This window comes from Oratosquilla oratoria, chromosome 11 (assembly GCF_046742065.1).
Source record: "Oratosquilla oratoria isolate Oo_2021 chromosome 11, ASM4674206v1, whole genome shotgun sequence".
In the NCBI taxonomy this organism is placed as follows: Eukaryota; Metazoa; Arthropoda; class Malacostraca; order Stomatopoda; family Squillidae; genus Oratosquilla; species Oratosquilla oratoria.
Window position 1 is genome coordinate 46,004,454 of NC_134787.1, and position 12,395 is coordinate 46,016,848.

Below are 12,395 nucleotides of genomic sequence, written 5' to 3' on the forward strand. Positions count from 1 at the left end.
AATTTACCCTTTAAGGCTACAGGGGGGAGGGGGCAGGATGCCTAGTCCCATCCTCTATCCCATTTTAGGCACCTTTTACGACCCGAGCGGGAAAACTCCGTGTCAGTATTCTTTCCTCCCCTACAACAGGACTGTGTTGAGAGTTAGGGGACAACACGAAGGAAGGGCAGTCGCAGTACAATAAAGTAGCATAGTTTCTCAATGAATAGATATTTCCTAACACAAAATGATATGTAACTGGTCTGGAGGGGCGCCCCATGTAGACTCAAAAGTATCAGGTGCATACTACTGACCATATTTTTGCCGTACAAGAACATTTAGTCCATAGCCCAGTGTAATTAGCGAATACAAATATCTTCATAAATCTCAAACAAAGGCACAGCTTCGGAAGCTCTGCGAAGTGATGTGTACAGAGAACGTTCCTGAATTAGCTTACGTAATATACTGCGTATATAGTGCACCAGCAGTGGTGTCTTATGAACGTTGATCTATTATTTTATTAGTGTGTTGTAAAAAGACTTCATCCAATAAGTCTTAGAGGAATTTCTCCTTAACTTATAAACAGCTGTTTTTGGTTTGTAGTTTTTAAATTCGTTTTGTATTATTTCGCTAATTTATATTCACTGTATTTAAACAACCTTATTATGGTAAAATCAAGACTATATGACATAAGTATTTTGTGATGTAATTCCTCATAGATGTGTTACTATAACGTGTATATGGAATATTTGTCAGGGTAATCATAGGCCACATATTTAGAATATGAATTAAGGGTCATTAGACGATGTGTTTATGATAAGAATAAAATACATAATTTGTGATGGGTCATCAGTTACAAAACGAATCCTAATATTGGATTATGCTAAATCTAGCAAATATTTCTTAGTCATTTGATCGTAAATCTACACAGAAAGGGCGAGATCTCAGTGCATTTAATAGGTACGGGAATTGTAAGAATATTGTTTACAAACTATATTAAATGCGACAATAGATTGTTTTTTAAGGGTAGAAGCTATAGTTAAATGGAAAAACGTGAAGGTTAAAACAGAGGTATGTGAAAGAGACGTTAATTCGGTGAAGGGATCGTGACAAGGTATACAATGGAATAAATACAAATATTTGTTTGTGTAGTATGACAAAAACATGTGAACTTTCAAACGTTTTTCCTGGCATCTGAAGTTTGTAATAAAAAATGTTTTACACTTATCATTTCGTGGGAAATAGAGTTGTACATCACTTATTTTATGCTGGTGTTTAGTTGCCGCCCCCTTCAAGAAACTAACCCATGTCAGGCAAGCCTTGTCTTCTTGCTGATTATTTTGGTCATATAAATTACAATTTGTATGCATATTTCATTTTTTTCATCATCGTTTGCAGGTCATAGCATCTCTTAAATAGGAATCTATTAAACTTTTTCAAATTCTGTAGTCTTTTAGGTCAGCTGGGAGCATAGTGACAGTCTTGGCTCAGTAACAGTTCTCATTTTGTTTCCTATAATTTCATTGTACCAATGTTTCAAACATTCGATGGTTATCCATTGCATTTCTAACTTTGACATTTGTCTAGGGTTCAGGTGAATTCAGTCTGTCTTCCAGATACTTACATTTTCCCGATTTTGCTTTATGAATGAGGTACATGATTCTTATTTTTAACATTGGGGGGGCGAACAATTCAGGAATGATTAAGTCACAATGAATTTCCCTTTTCATATGTTTAGCAGCTTTATCTAATTTGTATTTTTTTTTAATATATTGATAAATAGTTCATACATAACTGAGTTACAGTGATATAGAGTAGAAATTATGTAATTATAGATCAGCATATATGCTTTCTCTTCATTTAGATATTTTCTTATAAATGCAGTGTTTCTTGCATACTAGTGACATTTTTACCGTGTTCAATACACATGTCTTTATTCTTAGGCATGCAGAAGAACTCGTGGGGGAGGTGATTGAAGTCTACAAAGAGTTCAGTTAACTCTTGAGTTATTTGAGGGTTGTATTGTGTATGATTCTTATTTTTATGAACATCTGGTGGGGATAAAGTAATTCAGGAGTGATTCTGCCTATGAATATTCCTTTTTATAAGTTTAACAGCTTTATATGGCCTGTAGTCTTCTTAATATAATGTATGGTAGTTCATACTGGTATGTAATTGAGTTACAACCTAATTTAGAAATTATATAATTATAGATCAACATCTTTGCTTTCCTCTCATTTATAGGTTTTCTTGTGAATACAATATTTCTCATATGATAGTTATGCATTTCTTCTGTGTTCATTGTATGTTTATCCTTTTGGTTTTGAATTTATTTGATTTGGTTTAATGTTTCGAACTCCCCCATATCAGGAGGTTAGGTTAGTGTCCCTTTTGTAAACTGAAAATCTCATGGGGAGGTGATTGAATCGTACAATTACAGTTACCTCTTGAGTTATTTGAGGGTTACATTTCTGAATAATCCATGCATCTCAGAATTGTATATTTCAACCACATGTTTCCCCTCAGAAATGGTAGTACAGTAATTGGGTGGAGAGGGTTATATTCTTGGAAACTGGAGAAGTTGAATTATTTTAGGGATATAGTACACTATATTCAGCGGCGGCGCCAGGAATTTTTAGTTGGGGAGGCTAAGGGGGGGCTGAGCAAATTTTTTTGGGGGGCTAATAGTAATATGATAATACACATATATTATCCTCATTTCAGAAGGGGAGGGGGTTAATGGTTGGGCTAGCACTGATGGCTGACAAATCTTTAGACCTGGCAATTAAAAATTCCACTTAATAAAATTATTTCAATGAGTGTTTTAAATTTTCAATTTGCTCATTTCAGTTGGAGGGGCTAATGGGGGGGCTGGCCACTTTTTTGTGGGGGCTAAAGCCCCCCAAGCCCCCCCCTGGTGCCGCCACTGACTATATTTACTTGTAATTGTGTTCAAATCTTTATTCCACCCAAACATGCTTGCAGAGCTTCCCAAATAAGTCTCGGCATCTGTTTGGATACATCATTGTCTTGTCAGTCAAGTTATAGGACTTGGTAAATAAATTGGTCTTCAATTCTTTATATATATAAAAGGTACAATAAAAAAATAGTTCAGGTTTATGCACCAACTTCACTGAGTTCATATGTATATATATATATATATGTATATATATGTATATATATATATATATATATATATATATATATATATATATGTATATATATGTATATATATATACACTGTTAAACATGACAGCATTTTGACACTGATTGATTTTCTCACTGAGATTTTCAATTTTTCTCACAGTAGATCTCATTTCAGGGGAGTGGGCAAATACAAGCATTCCATTAAATATGGAAGATTATGGAAGCCTTGTATTTGCCCACCCCCCTGAAATGAGATCTGCCATGAGGAAAATTGAAAATCTTGGTAAGAAAATTAATCAGTGGCAAAATGCTGTCGTGTTTAACACAGTGTGTATTAGTAAGAATCTGCACCTGATATATACAATAAATATATATATATATATATATATATATATATATATATATATATATATATATATATATATATATATATATATTTGTGTGTGTGTATTTACGTAGTTGTATTTTACAGGAAGGGGAGCTATGCTCATGGTGTCCTGTCTTCATATCTCATTTTATCTAGACTTTTTAAATTTGTGTATTGTTTTTGCACACACCACTTTCTCATCTAACTTGTTCCAAATGCCTATTACTTTGTGGGGAAAGCTGTTCTTTTTCAGATCTCTTCTATAACTGTCTTTCTTGATTTTCTTTCCATGTCCTCTTGTATTTCTACTGCCCCATTTTATTAGATCCTCTCTATCAATAGTTTCTATGCCTTTCATGATTCTATAAGTAGTTATCAAGTCTCCTCTCTCTCTTCTTTGCTCTAATGTCTGTAGCTCAAGTTTTGCTAGTCTCTCTTCTTATGATAGTTCTGAGAGTGTTGGTGCCATTTTGTAATTGCTCTTTGTATTCTTTCAAGTTTTGTTATACATTTTTTTGTACTTGGTGACCACGTCGTCGCTGCATATTCCAATCTTGGTATTATCAAAGTGACTAGTATTTTCTTCACCATTTTTTCATCCAGGTATGTAAATGCCACTTCGATTGTTCTTATTAAATTATAAATTTCTCCAAAAATTTTGTTTATATGTTTCCCAGGTGACATATTATTCATAATAATGACTCCCAGGTCCTTCTCATTTTCTACTTTTTTATTTCTTCTTCTCCCAATTTATATAATCCCACTAATCTTTTTTTGCTTCTTCCAAATTCCATTATACTACACTTCTTAATATTGAATTCCATCTCCCACTTCCTACTCCATTCCCATACATTATTGAGATCACTCTGTAGTGACTCAATTTTCTTCAGTGTTCACATTTTCAACAATTTTGCATCATCTGCAAAGAAGCTCATATAATTTTCAATTCCTTTATCCATATCATTATTGGGGCCAGAACTGTTCCTTATGGAACACCACTTATCACTTCATCCCAATTAGAGTGTCTCTTATAACATCTCTCATTTTTCTTTCATGCAAGAAGTCTTCCATCCACTTCAGGAGTTTGTCCTGTATTCCTCCTGCAGTTTCTAATTTCTTGAGCAACTTCTTATGTGGCACCTTGTCAAAAGCTTTTTTCAGGGCTAGAAATGCACAATCAGCCCATCCATCTCTTTCTTGTATTGCATCTATTAGTCTTGAATAGAAACACATTAAGTTTGTGACGCATGATTGTCCTTGTCTATATCCAAACTGCCTTGGATTTAGTACGTTGTTTTTTTCCCTTACCCATCTACTTTTGATAATTCTTTCACAAATTTTTGCTATCGTACTTGTTAGAGAGACCGGTCTATAGATAGTAGGGTCTTCTTTGTTTCCCCCTTTATATATTGGTACTATATTTACTTTTTTCCAATCATCTGGAACTTTTCCTTCTTTCAATGAACTGTTTATTAGACTATGTATTTTGTCTGTTAGTTCATTCCTGCATTCTCTCAAAATCCAGTTTGCTATTTCATCTGGTTCATGTGATTTTCTGACATCGAGATTACTCAAGTGTTTCATTATTTCATTCCTTGATACTTCTCTCTTTCATAGGGGGGTCTTTCTCCTCCCATTCGATATCTCTAAGTTGTATGTTCTCCCTCGTAAACACCAATTTGAAATGCTTGTTCATAACTTGTCATTTCTATTTCCTCTGTGTATTCAACTCCTTGTTGTAGTTTCTCTAATTCTTGTTTGTTTTTCAGTTTGTTGTTTACATATCTGTAAAATAGTTTTGGTTGATCTTTACATTTTTCTATGACATCTTTTCTTCTCTGCACAGTTGTACATATTCATTTCTATAACTAGTATATATTTTCAATTTTTCAGGTCTTTTGTCTTTTTTCCAATTTATCCAAGCTTTATCTCTTTTGTCTTTTAACTCCCTACATCATTTGTTGTACCAGCCCTTTACACACACTTTTTCTTGCTTTTGTCTTGGGACATACTTTTCCACTCCTTTATAAATTTTTGTCAAAATATTCCATTTCTCTTGTACTGTTGTTTCCTCCTTGTGTATTATTTCCCACTCTACTTATTGAAAGAATTCTCTTAATTTATAAAAAAAAAAAAAAATTCATACATCAATATTCTCTTTCTATATTGTTAATTTTTTTTCCCATGTATTTTTCCTCATTTAGTTCCAGTCCAACCAATATGTGGTCACTTTTACTTATTGGTGTCTTATATTCATTCTTTTCCACTATTTCAGGTTCTGATGTGATTATTAGGTCCAGTCTCGATGGCTCTTCCTCATTTCTATACCTAGTATTCTCTTGAATCCATTGTGTCATTGTATGTTCTATTATCATGTCAAGTAGTATATTTCCCCATGGGTTGCCTCCACCCTTCCCTGTCATCTCTTCCCAGCAGATTTATTTACAATTAAAGTCACCCATTATAACTATTCTTCCTCCATCTTCCATTATCTTATTTAATGTTATCCTTGTGTCTTGTAACATACTTTTGTGTTCTCTCTCTTCCCACAAGGCCATTTTAGGAGGCACATAATTTACTACAAACTTCCTGCTCTTCCCATCCCTGTCCTCCACTTCCATCATATATAATCATCTCTACTCTATTCTTTCCATATGTGACATTCCTCACATTTATATCCTTCTTAATCAGGAACATAACTCCACCCCCTTGTTTTACCTCTCTGTTTCTAATCCAATAATTATATGCACCATGTCCTATGCTGTTGGGTGGTAGTGGACCTTTCAATTTTGTCTCTACAATTCCCATTATGTCCGGTTCTTTTTCTTTCAGATAATCATTCAGTTCGTTCAAGCCTGTTATTAATCCATCTATATTTGTGTAAGACACTTATAATTTTCTGCTACTTCCATTGTGTTTTCTGTTTCCCTTCTGTTTTCCTCTGCTATGAACCATTTCCTCACTCTCATATTCACTACCCTCCAATAGAATTTCTCCTTTTCTGACTCTGTTCTTTTCTAATTTTTTTCCCTTAGGTTCTAGTCTTTTTGTCTCTCTTTCCTCTTTATTAATTTCTCTTTTTATTACCTGTTTATATTGTTCACTTGCTGCTAGTTTCCCTGTTTTTGCTAAGATATTCTCTGCTGTTGTTTGTGACCTGAATTTAACCTTAATTGTTCTGGTCTTATCTGTATTGTATTTCCCGATCCTATACATTTCTTTTATTTGTTTCCCTATTTCTGGTTCATCTTCTTGAACTTCTAATATTTTATTTACTTTTTCCTTCTTATACATGGATGGGGTGGTGCGAGAGGTGAATGCAAGGGTAGTGGGTCAGGGATTGGAGATGGTTAAGGAAAATGGAGAAAAGTGGGAGGTGAGCCAGCTGTTGTTTGTGGACGACACTGCGCTTGTGGCAGGATCGGAGGAGGGATTGAGGAAGTTGGTGACAGAGTTTGGGAGAGTGTGTGATAGAAGAAAGCTGAAGATAAATGTGGGTAAAAGTAAGGTGATGAGATGTACAAGGGGTGAAAGTGGCAGTAATCTGGAAGTGAGCATTAAGGGAGAGCAACTGGAGGAAGTGAATAGTTTTAGATACTTGGGTGCAAATGTGGCAGGAAAGGGTGGAGTGAAGGTGGAGGTAGAATGTAGATTGAGAGAAGCGAGTAAATGCCTTGGTGGATTAAAGAGTGTAATGAGGAATAGACATTTGGGAATGGATGCTAAGAGGAGACTTTATGAAGGAGTGATTGTGCCAACAGCACTGTATGGAGCAGAAACATGGAACATAAGAGAGGAAGAGAGAAGGAGTTTGAATGTGTTTGAGATGAGGTGTCTGAGAAGTATGATTGGGGTTACTAGGTTAGATAGAGTGAGAAATGAGGAGGTGAGGAGGAGAACAGGGGTGGCAAGGGAGCTGGGAGATAGGGTTGATGAAAGAGTATTAGGATGGTTTGGACACATGGAAAGAATGAGTGAAGAAAGACTAGTAAAGGAGGTGTGGAAGGCAGATGTGGAGGGAGTGAACATGAGGGGACGTCCTAGGATGAGATGGATGGATGGGGTGAAGGGGGCTTTGGGGAAGAGGGGAATGTCTGTTGAGGAAGGACGGGAGAGGACAGAAGACAGGGGTGAATGGAGAATGGTTGTATATGGAAAATGTTGTGATGCATGAGGTGGATTGGATGGGGGAATGGGGGGGTGAGATAGTTTGTGTGAGCAAAATTTTGATACAGCCCGAAGGGATTTCTCCCCATCCTCTCCTTTATGTAGGGGGGGGCAGAGAGGGGGGTTGCCGATTTTATGAAGCGGCCTTGCTGTGGATGTGCTGTGTCTTGCGACACTGCTTCTGACCCAGGGCAGTGGATAGGGTGCAGGGATGACCCGTCATTCCGGAGGTGCTAAGATGGGAGGAAGGGTGGAGGGGCGTGGAGTGTTTTCAGGGATGGAAAGGGTGGGAATGATTTTATGCCTTGTCCTTTTTGGCTACCTCCCTAGTAAGGGGGAAAAGAGCCTTGGTATATGTATGTATGTATTCTATTCCTCCTTGTTTCACTAATTCTTGTTTCATTTTCAGTTGTTTACAAATCTATGAAATAGTTTGGTTGATCTTTACATTTTTCTGCGACATCCTTTTCGTGTTTTCTCTTTTCTTCTCTGCGCACTTGTACCTATTTATTTCTATAATCAGTATATATTTTCTATTTTTTGTGTTTTTTTGTTTTCCTCCATTTTATCCAAGCTTTATCCCTTTTATCTTTTAACTCTACATCTTTGTTGTACCAAAATTTTACATATCCTTTTTTTTTTTTTTTTTTTTTTTTTTTTTTTTTTTTTTTTTTTTTTTTTTTTTTTTTTTTTTTTTTTTTTTTTTTTTTTTTTTTTGTCTTGGAACATACTTTTCTACTTATAAATTGTTGTCAAAATTTTCCATTTCTCTTCTGCTGTTGTTTCCTCTTTGTATATCCTTTCCCAGTCTGCTTTTTTATTTTATTTTTTTATTAAAATTTGTTTTTCCATACATCATTCTTCCCTTTCTATATTGTTCATTTTTTCTCATGTATTTTTCTTCATTTAGTTCCAGTTCTACTAATATATGGTCACTTTTACTTAATGGTGTCATATATTCAATCTTGTCCACTATTTCAGGTTCTGATGTTATTAGGTCTAGTCTTGATGGCTCTTCCACATTTCTATACCTAGTATTCTCTTGTATCCATTGTCATTTGTGTTCTATATTTGGATAGAGGATTGGAAATGGTAAGGAAAAGTGGGAGGTGAACCAAATTATTGTTTGCTGATGATATTGCACATGTGGCTGGGTCAGAGGAGGGTCTAAGGATTTATTGTTGGAGTTTGGGAATGTATGTGATAGGAGGAAATGGAAAGTAAATTTGGATGAAAGAAAGTTGATGTGTTGTACAAGGGGAGAGGGTGGCAGTAAGTTGAAGTTAACCTCTTCCATACGGTGCCGCCTACATAGGCGACATGAGGAGCAAGTGGATACGCGAGGCTGCCATATCGGCGTCTTGATTATATTTATTGTAGTCGCCCCTCTATAATGACATTCTTTCTAATTCTTTTGTAATCGCATTTTCTATGGTTATCAAAATTCACGGGTGAAGAGAGAACGATCGATATAAGCGGTGACTATATTTTATGATGCGAGTATTATTACGACACGTCGTACGGCTGGCATTGGTTGCTGCCACCGAGATCTAAGTCCATGACGCCTACGTGTGCGGCACCGTATGGAAGGGGTTAACCACTTCCATACGGTGCCGCCTACGTAGGCGACATGAGGAGCAAGTGGATACGCGAGGCTGCCATATCGGCGTCTTGATTATATTTATTGTAGTTGTCCCTGCGTAACTGACATACTCTCTAAACTGGCTTCATCACATTATGGTTATCAAAATTCACGGGTGAATGAGAGAACGATCAATATAAGCGGTGACTATTTTTTATGATGCGAAAAATGATGACACTTTTATACTACGACTGTCCCTCCGTTATGCTGTCCCCCAACCCTTGTTGCTATACTGTACCATTTCTCTGAGTATTTTCTTTTTCTATGGTGGGGGAATTCCCTGTGGTGGGGGAAAAGAATACTGCCACCAAGTATTCCCACTTAGATCGTAAGAGGCGAGAAAAAAGGGACGGGGATTGGGACTAGGCATCCCTCTCCATGTAGCCCTACAGGGCACATTCCTAGAAGAAATGGCAGAGGCATAAGAGGGGCTGGAGGGCCTCGGTCCAGCACCCTAAGGTTTGGGTCTTTTAATGTGCGTGGATGTGGTACAGATGAGAGTAAGAGGCAAGAGATAGGTAGTATGTTTGTGAGAAGAAAGATGGATGTGTTGGCTTTGAGTGAAACTAAGCTGAAAGGGAAGGGCGATTGTAAGTTTGGGAGTGTAAGTGGGAGGTTATCAGGAGTGAAGAGAGGGCGAGGGAGGGAAGGGGTGGCTATACTAGTAAGTGAAGAGATAGGTAAACGTGTAGTGGAGTGGAAGGAGGTTTCCTCAAGGATAATGTGGATGAAGGTGAAACTGGGAAAGGAGATGTGGGTTTTTGTAAGTGCATATGGGCCTGGCAGTGAGAAGAATGTAGAAGAAAGGGAGGCCTTTTGGATAGATTTAAATGAGTGCATAGAGGGTTTAGGGAGAAGTGTAAATGTAATAGTACTGGGAGACCTTAATGCTAGGGTAGGAAAGGAGTCAATTGATGGAGTGGTTGGGAAATGTGGAGTTCCAGGAAAGAATCGTAGTGGAGAGTTGATGGTGGAAATGTGTCTAGAAAGAGAGTTGGTGATAACAAATACAGTGTTTCAGAAGAAAGTCAAGCATAAGTACACATGGGAGAGAGTGGTGGAGGGAAAGGTGGTAGATATAGCTTTAATGGACTATGTAGTGGTAAATAGGATTATGATAGGAAGAGTTAGGGATGTACATGTGCTAAGGGGAGAGGGTGGGGGAATATCAGATAATTTTCTGGTGGAAGGTAAGTTGAGCGTGGAGGACAGGTGGAGGAAGAGGAAAGGGACAAAAGGTAGGGAGGTTCTTAGAGTGAACTCTCTAAACGAAGAGGAAAAGGAGAAGGAGTACAAGAGGAAGCTGAAGGAGGAGTGGGAGGGAGTGAAGGATAGAGTAGAGGTAGGTGTGGAGGAGGAATGGGGATGGTTCAAGGAGGGAGTCACAAAGTGTGCAAGGATGGTGTGTGGAACAAGAAGGTCAGGAGGAAATAGAAGGAAGGGTAGTGAATGGTGGGATGAGGAAATGAAGAAGGTTGTAGAAGAGAAGAAGCGAGCTTTCACAGATTGGTTACAAAGTAGGACGAGGGAGTCATATGAGATGTACAGGGAAAAGAAAAGAGAATTAAAGAAAAAGGTAAAGGAGGCAAAGAGGAGAGCAGATGTAAAATGGGGTCAGAGTATGACAGAAATTTTTGAAAATAATAAAAAGATGTTTTGGAAAGAAATTAAGAGAGGAAGAGGACGCAAATCAAGTAGAGAAGAAAAGGTAAAAGGTGTAGATGGAGAGATAATAATGGAGGAGAAGGCAGTAAGGGGAAGATGGGCAGAATATTTTAGGGAGTTGCTTAATGTGAAGGAGGATAGGGAGGGAAAGATAGCTGCAGTGGGAAATGCTAAGAAAATGAGAGTGATGAGTGAGGAAAATGGAGGAGAAATAAGGGAGGATGAAGTGAAGGCAGCAGTTAAGATGATGAAAGCAGGTAAGGCACCTGGTCTGGATGGATGCCATGCAGAATGTCTTAAAAAAGGAGGTACAGTGATGGTGGACTGGCTGGTGAGGTTATTTAACCCCTTCCATACGGTGCCGCACACGTAGGCGTCATGGGGAGCGAGTGTATTCGCGAGGCTGCCATATCGGCGTCTTGATTATATTTATTGTAGTCGCCCCTCCATAATGACATTCTTTCTAATTCTTTTGTAATCGCATTTTCTATGGTTATCAAAATTCACGGGTGAAGAGAGAACGATCGATATAAGCGGTGACTATATTTTATGATGCAAGTATTATTACGACACGTCGTACGGCTGGCATTGGCTGCTGCCACCGAGATCCAAGTCCATGACGCCTACGTGTGCGGCACCGTATGGAAGGGGTTAATGTTTGCTGGAGAGAAGGTAGAGTGCCAGAGGACTGGAGGAGTGCGTGTATAGTTCCACTTTACAAGGGAAAGAGGGACAAGTGTGAATGTAGTAGTTTCAGAGGGATTAGCTTGTTAAGTGTAGTTGGGAAGGCTTATGGGAGGATCTTGATTGAGAGGATTAGGAGAGGAACAGAGGGAGTAATTGGTGAGGAACAGTGTGGGTTTGGGACAGGTAGAGGTTGTGTAGATCAGATCTTTGTGGTAAGACAGATATGTGAGAAAGCTATAGGTAAGGGGAAGGATGTTTTCTGGGTCTTTATGGATCTGGAAAAGGCTTACGACAGGGTAGACAGAAAGGCACTGTGGGAGGTTATGCAGATATACGGGATAGGAGGAAAGCTTCTCGGAGCTGTCAAGAGTTTTTATGAGAGTAGTAGAGCTTGTGTCAGGATTAGAAATGGAGAGAGTGAGTGGTTTGAGGTAAAGGTGGGACTTCGTCAGGGATGCGTTATGTCACCCTGGCTGTTCAACTTATACATGGATGGGGTAGTGCGAGAGGTGAATGCAAGGGTAGTGGGTCAGGGATTGGAGATGGTTAAGGAAAATGGAGAAAAGTGGGAGGTGAGCCAGCTGTTGTTTGCTGACGACACTGCGCTTGTGGCAGGATCGGAGGAGGGATTGAGGAAGTTGGTGACAGAGTTTGGGAGAGTGTGTGATAGAAGAAAGCTGAAGATAAATGTGGGTAAAAGTAAGGTGATGAGATGTACAAGGGGTGGAAGTGGCAGTAATC

At 38.1% G+C, this 12,395-nt stretch overlaps 1 protein-coding gene across 7 annotated transcripts in view; it reads left to right on the forward strand.

Annotated features, from left to right (window-relative positions):
* Nucleotides 1-437: 437 nt before the first annotated feature.
* LOC143029788 (uncharacterized protein C3orf18-like) overlaps nucleotides 438-12,395 on the forward strand; it is a 42,342-nt gene continuing 30,384 nt past the window's right edge. For 4 of the 7 annotated variants that reach the window (XM_076192775.1, XM_076192779.1, XM_076192782.1 and 1 more), the window contains exon 1: nucleotides 848-939. The gene's annotated coding sequence lies outside the window, so the exon portion shown is untranslated. Of the gene's footprint in view, nucleotides 575-847; nucleotides 940-964; nucleotides 1,051-1,071; nucleotides 1,094-12,395 lie in introns of those variants that run through there. The other 3 variants (XM_076192776.1, XM_076192777.1, XM_076192778.1) reach the window with 3 other exon arrangements.